The 18,546-nt window shown below is 42.8% G+C and overlaps 1 protein-coding gene across 4 annotated transcripts in view; it reads right to left on the bottom strand.

The window, feature by feature from the left end:
- LOC125486480 (F-box/LRR-repeat protein 7-like) overlaps positions 1 to 18,546 on the bottom strand; it is a 401,537-nt gene that overhangs the window by 381,387 nt on the left and 1,604 nt on the right. The gene's annotated exons all lie outside the window — the stretch shown is intronic.

Below are 18,546 nucleotides of genomic sequence, written 5' to 3'. Positions count from 1 at the left end.
AGGAGCAGGAAGGCTGACGTTTCAGGCCTAGACCCTTCAGAAAATGATTTCCTTCAGATTTTCTGAAGAAGGGTCTAGGCCCAAAACGTCAGCCTTCCTGCTCCTCTGATGCTGCTTGGCCTGCTGTGTTCATCCAGCTCTACACCTTGTTATCTCAGATTCTCCAGCATCTGCAGTTCCCACTATCTCTAGAATAATAGGGTGGCTATTGTAGGGGATTTTAACTTTCTAAACATGGACTGGGACTGTCTTAGTGTTAAGGGCTTGGATGGAGAGGAATTTGTTAAGTGTGTACGAGAAAATTTTCTGATTCAGTATGTAGATGTACCTACGAAAAAAGGAGCAAAACTTGACCTACTCTTGGGAAGTAAAGCAGGGCTGGTGACTGAGGTGTCAGTAGGGGAGCACTTTGCAGCCAGTGAACATAATTCGAATAGTTTTAAAATAGCGATGGAAAACAATAGGCTGGATCTAAAAGCTAAAGTTTAAATTGGAAGAAGGCCAATTTTGACAGAGTTAGACAAAAACTTTCAAAAGTTGAACGGGGGCAGATGTTTGCAGGTAAAGTGGTGGCTGGAAAAATAGGAAGCCTTCAAAAATGAGATAACGTGAGTATGTTCCTGTTAGGGTGAAGGGCAAGGCTGGTAGGTGTAGGGAATGCTGGATGACTAGAGAAATTGAGGTTCAAGACGAAGAAGGAAGCATATGTCAGGGATAGAAAGCAGGGATCAGGTGAATGTCAAGAGTACAAATGCAGGAGGACTATACTTAAGGGGGAAATTAGGAAGGCAAAAGGGGGACATGAGTTGGCTTTGGCAACTGGCGTTCAGGAGAGTCCAAACAGATTCAACAAATATATCAAGGACAAAAGAGTTACTAAAGATAGAATATGGCCACTTAAAGATCACCTAGGCCATGTGTGGAACCACAGGAAATGTGTGAAGATAGCAAGTGAGCCAATATTTAGTGTGGAGAAGGATATGTAAGATAGGAACATGGGGAAATAAATCGTGACAACTTGAACAAAGTCCATAATACAGGGGAGGTGATGCTGGACGACTTGAAATGCATAAAGGCAAGAAAATCCCTGGGAACCGATCAGGTGTACCTGGGAACTCTGTGGGAAGCTAGGGAAGTGATTGCTAGGCCCCTTGCTGAGACATTTATATCATCGACAGCCACAGATAAGGTATCAAAACACTGGAGGTTGGCTAACATGGTGCCACTATTTAAGAAAGGTGGTAAGGAAAACCAGGGAACCTTAGACCAGTGAGCCCGACATTGGTGTGGGCAAGTTGTTGAATGGGATCCTGAGCAACAGGATTTACATGTATTTGGAAAGACAAGGACTGATTAGGGACAGTCAACGCGGCTCTGTGCGTGGGAAATCACATCTTACTAACTTTATTGAGTTTTTTGAAGAAGTAATGAAGATGATTGCGAGGGCAGAGTGGTGGACGTGATCTATATGGACTTCAGTAAGGTGTTCAACAAGGCTCCTCATGGTAGACTAATTAGTAAGGTTAGATCACATGGAATACAAGGAGAACTGGACATTTAGATACAGAACTAGTTCGAAGATAGAAACAGAGGGTGGTGGTGGAGGGTTGCTTTTCAGACTGGAGGCCTGTGACCAATGGTGTGCCACAAGGATCGGTGCTTGGTCCACTGCTTTTTATCATTTATATAATAAATGCTTTGGTTGCGAATATAGGAGGTATGGTTAGTAAATTTGCAAATGGCACCAAAATTGGAGGTGTAGTGGACCACGAAGGTTACCTCAGTAACCTCTTGATCAGATGGGCCAATGGACGAAAGAGTGGCAGATGGAATTTAATTCAGAATAAATGTGAGGTGCTGCATTTTGGAAGGCAAATCAGGGCAGGATGTTCCTACTGAATGGTAAGGTCCTGGGGAGTGTTGCTGAACAAAGAGACCTTGGAGTGCAAGTTCATACTTCTTTAAAAGTGGAGTCGCAGGTAGACAGGATAGTGAAGGCGGCATTTGGTACGCTTGCCTTTATTGGTCACTGCATGGCATACAGGAGCTGGGAGGGCATATTGTGGCTATACTGGACATTGGTTAGGCCACTTTTGAAATACTGTGTGCAATTCTGGTCTCCCTACTATAGGAAGGATGTTGTGAAACTTGAAAGGGTTCAGAGAAGATCTACAAGGATGTTGCCAGGGTTGGAGAGTTTGAGCTGTAGGGAGAGGCTGAATAGGCTGGGGCTATTTTCGCTGGAGCATTGGAGGATGGGGGTTGACCTTAAAGAGGTTTATAAAATCATAAGGGCCATGAATAGTGTGAATAGACAAAGTCTTTTCCCCAGGTGGTGAGTCCAAAACTAGACAGCATAGGTTTAAGGTGAGATGGGAAAGATTTAAAAGGGACCTAAGGGGAAACTCTTTCAGAGACTATGGTGCACCTATGGAATGAGCTACCAGAGGAAGTGGTGGAGGCTGATACAGTTATAACATTTTAAAGGCATCTGGACGGGTATGTGAATAGGAAGGGTTTAGAGGGTTATGGGCCAAAGGCTCGCAAATGGAACTAGATTTATTTCCGATATCTGGTCTGCATGGACCATTTGGACCGAAAGAGTTGTACAGCTTGGAAAGAGAACCATGACTCCAAGTTCCATAAGAATCTTGTATGTTTCAATGAGGTCACGTCTCATTTATAGAGTCATACAGCATGGAAACAGACCCTTCAGCCCAACCAGTCCATGCTGAACATAATCCAAAACTAAACTAGTCCGACCTGCCTGCTCCTGGCCCCTTTTCCCTCCAAAAACTTTCCAATTTATGTATCTATCCACATGTGTTTTAAACCACTTCCTCAAAGTTCATTCCACACATGAACCACCCTCTAAAAATTTTGCCTCGTGTGTTTTTTAAATCTCACTCCAGTCACCCTAAAAAAATGGATCCCCTAGTCTTGAAATTCCCCATCCTCGGGAAAAGATAACTACCATTAATTCTATCCATACTTATTTTATAAATTTCTGTAAAGTCACCTCTCAACTTCGTATGCTCCAGTCAAAAAAGGTCCCAGCCTATCCAGCATTTCTTAACTAAAACCTTCCCTACCCAGCAACACCCTGGTAAATCTCTTCTGAACCTACTCCAGCTTGATATATCATTCCTTTTACTGGGTGACCAGAACTGGACACAGTATTCCAGAAGAGGCCTCACCCATGTTCTGAACAACTTCAACATGACTTTCCAACTCTTACACTCAAAGGACTGAGCAATGAAGGCAAGTATGCCAAACACCTTTCTAACCACCCTGTCTATATGTGACACAAACTTCAAAGAATTATGTACCTGCATCCCTAGGTCCCTCTGTTGTACAACTCTACCCAATGCCCCACCATTAATTGTATAAGCTTTACCAAAATGCAATACCTCGCATTTATCCAGATTGAAGGCCATGTGTCATTTTTCAGCACATTGACCCATTTGATCAAGGTCCCTTTGTAATCTTGGAAAACATTCTTTGCATCTACTATGCCACAAATTTACTAACCATGCCTTCTGTATACACATCTAAATCATTGATATAAATGACAAACAAAAGAGGACCCAGAACTGATCCCTGTGGAACACTGCTGGTCACAGGTCTCCAATCCGAAAAGCAACTCTCCACTATCCCACTGTGCTTCCTGCCATTAAGTCAATTATGTATCCAACTGGCAAGATCACCCCAAATCCCATGAGACCTAAATTTACTAATTAGCCTACCGTGCGGAACCTTGTCAAAGGCTTTACTAAAATCCAAATAAACAACGTCTACTGCTCTGCAATCTTTTTGGTAACTTCCTCAAAAAACTCAATCATGTTTGCGAGACACGAATTTCCTCACAAAACCATGCCGACTATCTCTAATCAATTTCTGCCTCTCTAAATAGCCATAAATCTTATCATTTATAATCACCTCCAACCCACAACCGAAGTCAGACTCACAGGTCAATAGTTCCCCGGTTTCTCCCTACAATCTTTCTTAATTAATGGTACAACATTAGCCATCCTCCAGTCACCAGGCACCTCACCCATAGTTGTAGATGATGCAAATATTTTTGCAAGGGGTTTTGTAATTTCCTCCCTTACTTCCCACAATGTTCTGGGATACATTAGATCAGGTCCCAGAGATTTATCCACCTTTATATTCTCGAAGACCTCCCTTTGTAATGCGAACTGTTTATAAAACATCAAAGTTTATTTCTCTGCATTCTCTAGATTCCATTTCTTTCTCCACAGTAAAAACTGACACGAAATATTCATTTAGTATCTCTCCCATCTCCTGGGGTTCAACACAAAGACAACCTTCTTATTCTTTTAAGAGGCTCTACTCTCTCTCTAGTTACCCTCTTGCTCTTAATATATATACACATGTAGAATATCTCTGGATTATCCTTAACCTTATCTGCAAATACTATCTCACATACCCTCTTTGCATTCCTGATTTCTCTCTTAAAAATGCCCCTACACTCTTTACATTAAGAGATTCAATTGAACCAAGTTGTCTATATGTAAAGTAAGATTCTCTTTTATTCTGGACTAGAACCTCAATAATCTTTATTCATCCATTGTTCCTCAATCTTACCAGCCTTACCCCTCACTCTAACAGGAACATAATGCCTCTGAACTCTTGAACACCACTTACTTGTCAGACATCCTTTCAGCTGCGAACAGTCTACTCCAATCAAGTTTTGAAAGTTTTGTTACATATCATTAAAATAAGCCTTACTTCAATTTAAAACTTTAACTTTAGTGAAAGGTTGTAACAAATATACCACATTGGATACTCCTGGGTGGGGAGGAAAGACAGCGGGGGTGGGGGGGGCGTCGATGACCTATCAGGGGATAATAGCAGCAGCAGCCAGACTGGTGGCACCACGGCTAGCTCTGTTCTTAAGAAAGGGAGAACAAACAGCACTAGAGCAGTAGTTATAGGGCACGCTACAGTTAGGGGTACAATAGGCACTTCTGTGGATGTTAAAGAGACTCCAGGATGATATGTTGCCTCCCTGGTGCTGGGGACCAGGATGTCTCTGATTGGGGAGAAAGCATTCTGAAGGGAAAGGGTGAACAGCCAGAGGTTGTGGTACATATTGGTACGAGGTCCTGCAGCAGCAGGAGTTCAGGGAGTTAGGTAGAAAGTTAAAAAGCACAATCTCCAAGGTTTTAATCTCAGGATTATTCCCTGTGCCACATGCCAGCGAGGCTAGAAATAGGAAGATGGTACAGCTCAACACGTGGCTAAACAGATGGTGTAGGAGAAAGGGTTTCAGGTATCAGGACCATTGGGATCTCTTCCAGAGCAGGTTGGATCTGTACAAGAAGAACGGGTTGCATCTAAACTGGAGGGGCACAAATATTCTGGCTGGGAAGTTTGCTGGTATCACTCGGGAGGATTTAAACTAGCTTGGCAGGGGGGGTGGGGACCAATGCAAAGGTGAATGGACTGAAAGGGAGCAAGAGAATAGGGCCAGTAAGTCTCAAAGGAAGAGCAGGCAGGGTGTGGTTGCTGATCAAAGCAGATCTGGTGGACTGAAGTGCATCTGTTTCAATGCAAGAAGTGTAACAGGTAAGGCAGATGAATTTAAAGCTTGGATTAGTACTTGGAACAATTTGCTATTACAGAGACTTGGTTAAGGGAGGGACAGGATTGGCAACGTAATGTTCCAGGATACAGATTTTTCAGGCAGGTTACAGGGGGGTGTAAAAGGGCTGGGGGAGTTGCACTACTTGTTAAGGAAAATCCCAGGCAAGCCCTTACTATCTCTGACTCTGTCCAAGGATGGCACGGTGCTCAGTGGTTAGCACTGCTGCCTCACAGCGCCAGGGACCCAGGTTCGATTCCACCGCCAGGCAACTGTCTATATAGAGTTTGCACATTCTCCCAGTGTCTGGGTTTCCTCCAAGTGCTCCGACTGTTCTCCCACAGATCGAAAACGTGCAGGCTAGGTAGACTGGCCATGCTAAATTGCCCATAGTGTTCAGGGATGTGTAGATTAGGTGGGTTATAGGGGGATGGGTCTGGGTGGGATGCTCTGAGGATTGGTGTTGGCTTGTTGGGCTGTAGGGCTTGTTTCCACACTGTGGGGATTGTATGAAAATCACAGCTGGACTGTGGGACGACACGTCGGATGGCTCATACAGCAAGGCAATATAGGTAGAGCTCAGGAACAGGAAGGGTGCAATCACAATGTTTAGAGTTTACCATAGGCCTTCCAACAGCCAGCAAGAGATAGAAGAATAGATATGTAGGCAGATTTTGGCAAGATGTAAAAGTAACAGGGTTGTTGTTGTGGGTGATTTTAACTTCCCATATATTGACTGGGACTCTCAGTGCTTGGGGCAGAGTTTGTAAGGAGCATCCAAGGGGGCTTCTTGAAACAGTATGTAGATAGTCCAACTAGGAAAGGGGCCGAACTAGACCCAGTACTAGGGAACGAGCCTGGCCAGGTGGTCAATGTCTCACTGGGGGAACAACTTGGGAAGAGTGATCACAATTCAGTAAGCATTAAGGTACTGATGGATAAAGACAAGTGTAGTTGTCAGGTAAAGGTGCTAAATTGGCGGAAGGCTAATTACAATATTAGGCAGGAACTGAAGAATGTAAATTGGAGGCAGATCTTTGAGGGCAAATCAACATCTGGTATATGGGAGGCTTTCAAGTGCAAGTTGCTGGGAACTCAGGACCAGCACGTTCCTGCAACAATGAAGGATTAAGTGTGGCAAGTTTAGGGAACCTTGGATAACAAGAGATATTGTGAGCACAGTCAGAAAGAAAAAGGAAGCATTTGTCAAGGATAGGAGGCTGGGAACACACAAAGCAAGGGTGGAATACAAGGAAAGTCAAAAGAAACTTAAGCAAGGAGTCAGGAGGGCTAAAAGGGGTCATGATAAGTCATTGGCCAACAGGATTAAGGAAAATCCCAAGGCTTTTTATACATATATAAAGAGCAAGAACACAGCCAGGGTTGGCCCACTCAAGGATACGGAAGGGAATTTGTGTGCAGAGCCAGAAGAAATGGGCGAGGTATTAAACCAGTTCATAGTTTTGGCAAAGATCTGTAGCTTGGGTTGTAAGTGAGCTTGTTGACTTGCTCGCCGAGCTGGCTTGCTCTCGTTCAGACATTACGTCACCATGCGAGGTGACATCATCAGTGGAGCCTCCAATGAAGTGGTGTTATTCTACTCTGCTTGGAATTTATACTGTTTGGTGCGTTATGGTGAGTGGTGTTATTTCCAGTTTTAATCTGTATGGGTTTGTACATGGGGTCCAATTCTATGTGTTTGTTGATTGCATTACAGGTGGAGAACTGTGCCTCCAGGGATTTGTGTGCATGCCTATGTTTGGCTTGGGCTACTATGGTTACCTTGTCCCAATTAAACTGATAGTCTTCATTGTCTGAGGGTACCGTTATTAAGGAGAGCACGTTGTGCCGTCTTGCTGCTAGTTTATGTTCATTAAATGGTACTTTGCGTCAGTATTCACCACAGAGAAGGACTTGGTGAATGATAGTCTGAGCAAGGGCATGTAAATAGTTTAGGTCATGTTGAGATCAAAAGGGAGGTGGTATTGGGGGTCTTGAAAAACATTAAGGTAGACAGGTCCTCAGGGCCTGATGGAATTTACCCCAGAATACTGAGAAAGGCAAGGGAGGAAATTGCTGGGGCCTTAAGAGAAATCTTTGTGTCCTCATTGGGACCTCCCCTGTAGTCAATGTTGTTTCATTGTTTAAGAAGGGTGGCAGGGATAATCCAGCTAATTACAGGTCAGTGAGCCTTATGTCAGCGGTAGGGAAATTATTGGAGAAGAATCTTTGAGACAGGATTTACTCACACTTGGAAATAAGTGGGCGTATTAGCGAGAGGCAACATGGTTTTGTGAAGGGGAAGCTGTGTCTCACGAGCTTGGTTGAGTTTTTTGAGGAAGCGAGAAAGATGATCAATGAGGGTAGGGCAGTGGATGTTGTCTACATGGACTTCAGTAAGGCCTTTGTCAAGGTCCCTCATGGCAGACTGATACAGAAGGTAAAGTCGCAAGGCATCAGAGGTGATCTTGCAAGATGGATTAAAAAAAAACTGGCTCGGTCATAGAAGACAGAGCGTAGCAGTGGAAGGGTGCATTTCTAAATGGAGGGCTGTGACTAATGGTGTTCCTCGGGGATCAGTGTGAGACCTTTGCTATTTGTAATTTATATAAATGATTTGGAGGAAAACGTAACTGGTTTGATTAGTAAGTTTGCCGATGACACAAAGGTTGGTGGAATTGCGGATAGCAATGAGGACTAACAAAGGATACAGCAGGATATAGATCAGTTGGTGACTTGGGCAGAGAGATGGCAGATGGAGTTTAATCTGGAAAAACATGAGGTAATGCATTTTGGAAGGTCTAATCCAGATGGAAAATATACAGTAAAAAGCAGAACCCTGAAGAGTACTGATAGGCAGAGGAATCTGGGTGTACAGGTACACAGGTCACTGAAAGTGGCAACGCAAGTGAAGAAGGTAGTCAACAAGGCATACGGCATGCTTGCCTTCATTGCCTGGGGCACTGAGTTTAAAAATTGGAGGTAATGTTGCGGTCTTACAGAACCTTGGTTTGGCCTCATTTGGACTATTCAATTCAATTCTGGTCACCACACTACCAGAAGAACATGGTGACTTTGGAGAGGGTACAGAAAAGATTTACCAGGATGTATGGAGGGCATTAGCTGTGAGGAGAAGTTGGAGAAACTTGGATTGTTCTCACCGAAATGACAGAGGTTGAAGGGCGACCTGAGAGAGGTCTACAAGATCATGAAGGACATGGACAGTCAGTAGCTTTTTCCCAGGGTGGAAGAGTCAGTTATTAGGGGGCAAAGGCTTAAGATGCGAGGGGTAAGGTTTAAAGATGATGTACGAGGGAAGTTTTTTTTTAAAATTTACACAGAGGGTGGTGGATGGCTGGACCTCGCTGCCGGGGGATGTAGTGGAAGCAGATACGATAGTGACTTTTAAAGGGCGTCTTGACAAATACATGACTAGAATGGGAACAGAGGGTACAGTCCCCTGAAGGGTAGGGGGTTTTAGCTGTGACAGGCAGCATGTTGGTGCAGTATTGGAGGGCCGAAGGGCCTGTTCCTGAGCTGTAATTTTCTTTGTTCTTATCATTCTCCATGACCATTTTGAAATTAATAGAATTATGATCGCTAAACCCAAAGTGTTCCCCCACTTTTACTTCAGTCACTTGTCAATTTAGTTCTTCAGAGTTACGACATACTCTGACTCTCTCTCATCCTTTTTTCTAATTGATGTGCTCTCTTCACTTTCAGAACCTTCCCCTTCAATCCTTCTGTTTACACTGCTACTTAGAGGAGGAGGAATGAGGAATTCTATCAGTATAGATTGTCCCTTAATGGAATGAGCAAATCTCCTTGCTATGATATTGATCCCCTTCCAGTTTAGGTTAGACCCATCCTTTTTGAACAGATCTTTTCTATCTGAAAAGACATTCCAATCATCCAGAAACCTGAATCCCTGAACAATACACCAGCTGTTCAGCCATTGATTTATCTCCTTAAACCTTTTGCTCCTTTCCTCATTTGAGTTTGGCATTGGAAGTAAGTCAGAAATTACTACTTTGGAGGTTTTATTTTTAAATCTTCTACCTAACCTCTTAAATTCACTCTGTGCTCCTTTAAAAAATGTCATTCGTACAAATCTGCACAATAATTTCTGGCTTCTCAATCTCATCTTTAACAATACGCTTGAAACATTTAGGTACGTCCTTAATGCTAGCATGAGGAAAGCAATAAACCATCCTAAATTTATGCTCACTGCCACAGAATCTCCCATCTATGCCCCCGACAGTATAATCCCCTATAACAATAATTCTATTAAAATCTAGTCTGCCTAAACCTGCCTAACATAGGAATCATTCCAAGCGTCTATTAACTGACTGCCCCTTCCATTTTCCTCAGAGAGACTTCCCCTTCTACAGTTCCAAAAACTGAATTTCTATTTGATGGAGGAATAACCACTGGAGACTTTTGAACTATCTTCTTACCTTTCCCAACAGTCACCCATCTATCTGACCGATCCTGTTGACTAATAATTTTTCTAAATCTACTAGCCATCTCACTCTGTACCTCATATGTCCTTAATAACATTAAGCTAAAAACATTTCAATAACGCCTTATATAGGAAATAAATTATCTTTCATTACCTACAGAAAACAACGTTAAAATGGAAAAACGAATATATATCAAATATATAAACCACTAATAAAATCATAACTTGGTTGATTAACTGAATAAAAATAACTTCTCTTCAATAAATTCCTTGACAAAATATAAAATCTTCTCCAGAGCCAACCATGTGTAGGACTTTCCGGAATGAAAACACAATACCTTATTTAAAAAAAAACTGTTAGGTTTTTCAAAAAAAAAGCCTTTACAATGTAAACAAACCCTCTAAAACACATATAGACTATTTTATTTTCTGAATTTAGAATAGAAAAATCTCAGCTGTTCACTGTAGACCCTGAAAAATCTGTTTAAAGAAAAAGTCCATTTAAAAAGAAACTTTGTTTTTTTTTGGTTTTCCTTCAATGTTAATGAAACAAAATGAATAAAAATCTTACATTAGTAAAATATAATGACTTTAATAACAAAAGAAGTGTAATAAATCTTTAACTAAGCCTGAAATCCCAGGAGCAGCTGCTTCTTATGAACTCCAATGAATACAGGTGCAGCCTACTCAAACTTTCTTCAGACAAACAGTCTCACTGTACCTGGAATCAGACGAATGAACCTTCTCTGGACCGTCCCCAAAACCAGTATATTTTTCCTTAGATAAGCAGATTAAAAACGTTCACTGTGGTCCGAATAATTTTCACAAAACCTCCCTATTTTTATACTCCACTCATTTTGAAATAAAGGCCAACATTCTATTTGCCTTCCCTATTACCTACTGAAGCTGTATGCTAGTCTGTGATTTATGCAGAAGGACTCCCAAATCATATGTACAGTAGCCTTCTGCAGTCTTTCGCCACTTAAATAACGTTCAGCTGCTCTGTTCTTCCTGCCAAAGTGCATAACCTCACATTTTTCCACATTATATTCCCACTCACTTTACATATCCTTCTGCAGATACTGCCATCTTCAGAACTTGCCTTCACACTCGGTTTAGCCAATACTTGGCTAGAGTACACTCACTTTCAAAGTCATGAATATGTACTGCAAATAATTGTGGCCCCTGCACTAATCCCTGTGGTACTCCACTAATTACAGGTTGCCATCTGCCTTCCTTATCCCAACTGACTTCTATTGGTTAGTTAATCGGTTAGTAACTAAACCCTGTAAGGAACTAGATAATGAAGTCAGTGTGACTAAGGGGAAGAGTAGGCAGAGAGCAGATGTGGAATGCAAAGGGACAGGTGGTCTGAGATGCATTTGTTTTAATGCGAGAAGTGTAGTAGGTACAGCAGATGAACTTAGGGCTTGGATTAGTACCTGGGAGTATAATATTATTGCTATTACTGAGACTTGGTCAAGGGAAGGGCAAGATTGGCAACTAAATATCCCAGGAGACAGATGCTTCACGTGGGAGAGAGAGGGTGGTAAAGGGGGTGGAGGAGTTGCGTTACTGGTCAAAGAGGATATCACAGCTGTGCTGAAGGAGGGCACTATGGAGGACTCGAGCAGTGAGGCAATATGGGCAGAGCTCAGAAATAGGAAGTGTGCCGTAACAATGTTGGGGCTGTACTACAGGCCTCCCAACAGCGAGCGTGAGATAGAGGTACGAATATGTAGACAGATTATGGAAAGATGTAGGAGCAACAGGGTGGTGGTGATGGGAGATTTTAATTTTCCCAACATTGACTGGGATTCACTTAGTGTTAGGGGTTTAGATGGAGCAGAATTTGTAAGAAGCATCCAGGAAGGTTTTATGGAGCAGTATGTAAATAGTCCAACTCGGGAAGGGGCCATACTGGACCTGGTGTTGGGGAATGAGCCCGGCCAGGTGGTTGAAGTTTCAGCAGGGGATTACTTTGGGAATAGTGATCACAATTCCGTAAGTTTTAGAATACTCATGGACAAAGACGAGTGGTCCTAAAGGAAGAGTGCTAAATTGGGGGAAGGCCAACTATAGCAAGATTCGACAGGAGCTGGGGAATGTGGACTGGGAGCAGCTGTTCGAGGGTAAATCCACACTTGATTTGTGGGAGGCTTTTAAATAGAGGTTGATTAGAGTGCAGGACAGACATGTCCCTATAAAAATGAGGGATAGAAAGGGCAAGATTAGCGAACCATGGATGACAGGTGAAATTGAGAGACTAGCGAAGAGGGAAAAGGAAGCATACACAAGGTCTAGGCGACTGAAAACAGACAAAGCTTTGGAAGAATATCAGGAAAAGTAGGACCAAAATGAAACAAGGAATTAAGAGGGCTAAAAGGGGTCATGAAATATCTTTAGCAAACAGGGTTAAAGGAAAATCCCAAAGCTTTTTATTCGCACATAAGGAGCAAGATGCTAACTAGAAAAAGGGTTGGCCCACTCAAGGACAAAGGAGGGAAGTTATGCAAGGAGTCAGAGAAAATGAGTGAGATTCTTAATGAGTACTTTGCGTCGGTATTCACCGGGGAGAGGGACATGACAGACGTTGAGGTTAGGGATAGATGTTTGATTACTCTAGATCAAGTCGGCATAAGGAGTGGGGGGTGGGGGTGGGGAGTGTTGGGTATTCTAAAAGGCATTAGGTGGACAAGTCCCCAGGTTACTGAGGGAAGCGAGAGAGGAAATAGCTGGGGTTTTAACAGATATCTTTGCAGCATCCTTGAGCACAGGTGAGGTCCCGGAGGACTGGAACATTGCTAATGTTGTCCCCTTGTTCAAGAAGGGTAGCAAAGATAATCCGGGTAATTATAGACCGGTGAGCCTGACATCAGTGGTGGGGAAGCTGCTGAGAAGATACTGAGGGATAGCATCTAGTTACATTTGGAAGAAAATGGGCTTGTTAGTGATAGGGAGCATGGTTTTGTGCAGGGAAGGTCATGTTTTACCAACTTAATAGAATTCTTTGAGGAAGTGACAGAGTTGATAGAGGAGGGACGGGCTGTCGACGTCATATACATGGACTTCAGTAAGGCGTTTGATAAGGTTCCCCATGGTAGGCTGATGGAGAAAGTGAAGTCGCATGGGGTCCAGGGTGTACTAGCTAGATGGATAGAGACCTGGCTGGGCAACAGAAGACAGAGAGTTGTAGTGGAAGGGAGTTTCTCAAAATGGAGAACTGTGACCAGTGGTGTTCCACAGGGATCCGTGTTGGGACCACTGTTGTTTGCGATATACATAAATGATCTGGAGGAAAGTATAGATGGTCTGATTAGCAAGTTTGCAAATGACACTAAGATTGGTGGAGTAGCAGATAGTGAAGGGGACTGTCGGAGAATGCAGCAGAATAAAGATAGATTGGAGAGTTGGGCGGAGAAATGGCAGATGGAGTTCAATACAGGCAAATGCGAGGTGATGCATTTTGGAAGATCCAATTCAAGAGTGAACTATACGGTAAATGGAAAAGCCCTGGGGAAAATTGATGCACACAGAGAGATCTGGGTGCTCAGGTCCATTGTACCCTGAAGGTGGCAACACGGGTTGACAGAGTGGTCAAGAAGGCAGATGGCATGCTTTCATCCTTTGGACGGGGTATTGAGGACAAGAGTTGGCAGGTCATGTTACAGTTGTATAGGACTTTGGTTCAACCACATTTGGAATACTGTGTACAGTTCTGGTCGCCACATCACCAAAAGGATTTGGATGCTTTGGAGAGGGTGCAGAGGAGGTTCACCAGGATATTGCCTGGTATGGTGGGCACCAGCTATGAAGAGACGTTGAGTAGATTAGGATTATTTACATTAGAAAGACAGAGGTTGAGGGGGGACCTGATTGAGGTCTGCAAAATCATGAGAGGTATAGACAGGGTGGATAGCAAGAAGCTTTTTCCCCCCAGAGTGGGGACTCAATTACTCGGGGTCACGATTTCAAGGTGAGAGGGGAAAAGTTTAAGGGAGATATGCATGGGAAGTTCTTTATGCAGAGTGTGGTGGGTGGCTGGAAACTGCACCAGCAAAGGTGGTAGAGGCGGGCATGATAGCGTCATTTAAGATGTATCTAGACAGATACCTGAATGGGCAGGAAGCAGAGGGATACAAATCCTTGGAAAATAGGTGATAGGTTTAGATAGAGGATCTGGATCGGCGCAGGCTTGGAGGGCCGAAGGGCCTGTTCCTGTGCTGTAATTTTCTTTGTTCTTTATTCTTAATCCTCTATCCTTTCAACACCATGGAATCCTGTCTTATTAAGTCACCTAATGTGTGGTACCTTATCAAGTGTCTTCGAAAATTCCAAATATTACATTGTATGCTTTGCATTTATCTATTGTGCTTTTTACTACCGCTAAAAATTTCTAATAAGTTTCTTATTCATGATTCCCACTTCACAAAGTCATACTGACTCTCCTTGGTCATATTATGTATTACAAAATGCTCCACTGTTCTAACTTCTATAATAGAATCTAACATTTTCCCAAATAACATACTAGGTTAACTGACCTATGGTCAGCTGTTCTTTGGCAGTTTTCCAATCCTTGGGACTTCTCCAGACTCTAAAGGTTCCTGAAAGATTAGAAGCAGTGCATCCGCTATCTGAGAAGCTGCAGGATGCTGATCAGTGGCCTCATGGAGTGGAGCCCGTGGTCAAAAACCAGCTAGAGTCTCAGGAAATTGAATCCTTTCCAGGTCTAGTATAAGGCAGAGTTGATATGTAATGCTAACAAGGCAAGGTGCTTGCATCCTAAGCATCCTGTAGAACAGGAAAGCCTGGCACCCCAGCAAAGGCACAAGCTCATTTTGCCTGCTTTCCTCCAGCAAGAGGAAACTGAATAATTTAACTTTCATTCAATAAAGAGCCTTAATGAGCTAGCTTATGCAACAGTAGGAGCAGGGGAAAGAGCAGGGGTGGGGGGTAACAAAACAAAGTGAGGGGGATGTTTGGGGAGTGGTGGTCGGGGGGGGGGGGGGTGGGGGTGGAGATATAGCAGACATAAGACTATGACTCTATAAGACAAATTTGGGAGATTGGCAAACAGAATTCCCTTCTGAGTAGTTCTCCTGAGAATTAGTAAATAAGTTTTGTTTCTGGTCTTATCATTGCTATTTAGTACCTTACTATGACACACATATCATGGAACTGTATTGTCAGAAAGGCATTATTAGGGAATATTGGTTCAAGTCTCCGTGTATGAATTCTAGGCGTGTATGGAAACACGACGCTGGGCGCACTGTGCCAAACAAGCTGGTGCCTCGTTCTGGCTTATGTTGCTGCCGCTGTCACCTCATGGGACCACCAATTCAGCAAAGGAACCCACCACTGCCGACTTCCCCCTCCCACGGAGATAGAACAGGAATATAATGTAAAATATACAATCAGCCTTGTTTTACAGTGGTGGAGCAGCCTCAAGGGGCTGAATGGCCGACTCCAGCTCTTCTGTTCCTGATATAGATCAGGATATGTTCAGGACATAGATCAAAGGGTCCAAAGGATTTGTTAACTTTCAGTCCCGTTAATTTGTCCAGTACTACTTTTTAAACTCATACTAATGAGTACATCCCCATTCTCACTATTCTTTGGATCTCTTATTTGTAGGAGATTTGTTGCATTTTTCCATCATGAATACAAATACAAGGTAACTGCTTGGCTTTTCTACCGTTTCTCATTACGAATTCTCCTGTCCCTTCCTGCAAGGAACTCACATTGGTCTTTGGCAGGCTTTTAATTTTTACATACCTAAAAGCTTTTTTTTTATTAAAATGATTCTTGCTAGTTTACATTCATGTTCTAGTCTTTTTTAAGCAGCCTCTTAGTCAGCCTTTGAATTCTAAAATGCTCCCAATCCTCAAATGTACTATGTTTTTGGCAGCATTATGACCTTCCTCCTTTCTTTGTGCTTTAATCAACCATGGCTAACAGACAGGAAACATTGAAGTCTTAAATATTTGTTCTAAACTATGTATTAATTCTTTAAATACTAGCCATGGCCTGTCATATCTTTTAATGCATTTTCCCCAGTCAAGCACAATGTACTTGTCACTTATGGTTTCCTTTATTGCTTAGGTTAAAAAACCTAGTTTCAGATTGAAATACCTATTTTTCAAACTAAAATGGGAAGTTCTATCATACCGTGGACACAGTTCACCAAAGGTTCCTTTACAACAAGATCATTAATTAGAGACCAAAAAAAAAAACTGCAGATGCTGGAATCGAAGGTAGATAAACAGGACGGTGGAAGAACACAGCAGGCCAGGCAGCATCTGGAGGAAAGGAGTAGTCAACGTTTTGGGTATTACCCTTCTTCAGGACTGGACATGGGGGTAGTGGAAGCTGCCGGGAGGGGGAGGGAAACGCGGTGAAGGCGGAATGGTGGTGATAGGTGGACACTGGTTGGTTTATGGGAGGAATGAATCTGGTTGGTGGATGGGAGGGAGGGTCAGAAGGTGGAATGGAAGAGAAACGGGGGTATGGTGGGAAGGTTATTTGATTGGAGAACTCAATGTTGAGTCCTCCAGGCTGCAGGGTGCCCAGGTGGAAGATAATGTGTTGTTCTGCATTCTGAGTCACTGCAACGCTGGAGGAGGCCGAGGACGGACATGTCAGAGGGGGTGTGGGGCGGTGAGTTGAAATGGGCAGTGACCGGGAGGGTCAGGTTGACCGTTACAGGCCAGGCAGAGACGCTCGGTGAAACAAACAGTCACTTAGTCTACGTTTGGTCTCACCGACGTAGCGAAGACCATGTTAATTAGCTGTTTTTATTGCATATATTACTAGATCCAAATTAGAGTCAGAGTCATACAGCACAGAAACAGACCTTTCAGTCCAACCTGTCTATGCCAACCAAGTTTCCCAAACTAAACTAGTCTCATTTGCCTGCGTTTGGCCCATATCTCTCTAAACCTTTCCTATTCACGTACTTGTGCAAATGTCTTTTACATATTGTAACTGTACTTACTTCTGCCACTTCCTCTGGCAGTTCATTCCACATGTGAACAACCCTTTGAGAAAGAGTTGCCCCTTAGGTCCCTTCCAAATCTTTCTGCTCTCACCTTAAAATTATATCCTCTAGTTTCAGACTCCCCAGCCCAACTCCCAGGAAAAAAACCTTCCTATTCACCTTATATATGCCCCTCATGATTTTTCAACCTTTATAAGATCACCCCTCAACCTCATACACTCCAGTGAAAAAAGTCTGAACCTTCAAAACCTATCCCTAAACAGCCATTCGGATTCCATTTTCAAGCAGTTAACTGACTCAATCTCAGTTATTTTCTGTAGGAATTAGTTGCATGTATTCATCATCCTTGAAGAGAAGAAATCGGATTCTAAATCAATGGCTTCACTTGCAGTTCATTAATTTTAATTTGTGTTATCTAGTTCTGTGATGATGCTCTGAACCAATAAAGTTTGCACACATCTATATCATCCAAGTCACTCAACATTCGAAAAACACGTAAAAAGAACAAAGAACTGTGATCTTGAATAAAGGCAAAATACTGCGTATGCTGGAAACCTTAAAGAACGAATGTTGGAGAAACTTAGCAGGTCTGGCCAGAACTGCTGAATTTCTCCAGCATTCTCCATTTATTTTAGTCTATTACCCTGTTGGGCTCTTCAATATCTTCTTCTAGAAAATTGTCTCATACATGGCAGGAATTTGTCCTAGTGCTAAGCTTGATAAATCAAAAAGGTAGACTTTACAAAGGTGTGCCCCAGGTCTTGTGTTGTGGTTACTGGGAATTCAGGCATTGGATTTTGAATGCTGTGCAAGATTGTTCCTGTATTAGAGATAGTAGGAACTGCAGATGTTGGAGAATCCGAGACAACAAGGTGCAGGGCTGGATGAACACAGCAGGCCAAGCAGCATCATAGGAGCAGAGAGGCTGACGTTTCAGGCCTAGACCTTTCAATCAGAAAAAGTTCCTGTATTAATTTTCATTTATGCTGAGCTATGTTTGAAATCCTAATATCCGATAAGCTACTTTCATTATAACTTCCTTTTCTACCACACATTCTCTAAATTATCTACGTTTTGTTACATGTTAAAGCAAGTTAAATTATATTTTGCCATTTTTCATTCTTCCTTATAATGATGTTCCAAGTCGTTTTGTGAATGCATTGTTTACGTTCTCATGCCTTCAATTTCCATTTTTTTTCCTCCCTCGATTTTGGATGTATCAAAGGGATAGAGATATGCCAAAGAATCAAAAGTCCTTTTCTGGTGATAGAATCAGAGAGTCATAGAGCCATACAGCACGGAAACAGGCCCTTCCGTCCAACTCGTCCATGCTGACCAGATATCCTAAAAATTAATCTCATCGCAGTTGCCATCATTTGGGCGATATCCCACTAAATTTTTCCTGTTCACATACCCATCCAGATAATACCAACAGTTCCATTATAAATGGCAGTAAGTGACTACACCGCCCCTGTCATC

Source organism: Rhincodon typus, chromosome 2, assembly GCF_021869965.1.
Source record: "Rhincodon typus isolate 14 chromosome 2, sRhiTyp1.1, whole genome shotgun sequence".
Classification (NCBI taxonomy): domain Eukaryota; kingdom Metazoa; phylum Chordata; class Chondrichthyes; order Orectolobiformes; family Rhincodontidae; genus Rhincodon; species Rhincodon typus.
The sequence above is the reverse complement of the archived record's forward strand: the minus strand, read 5'-3'. Positions and strand labels throughout refer to the sequence as shown.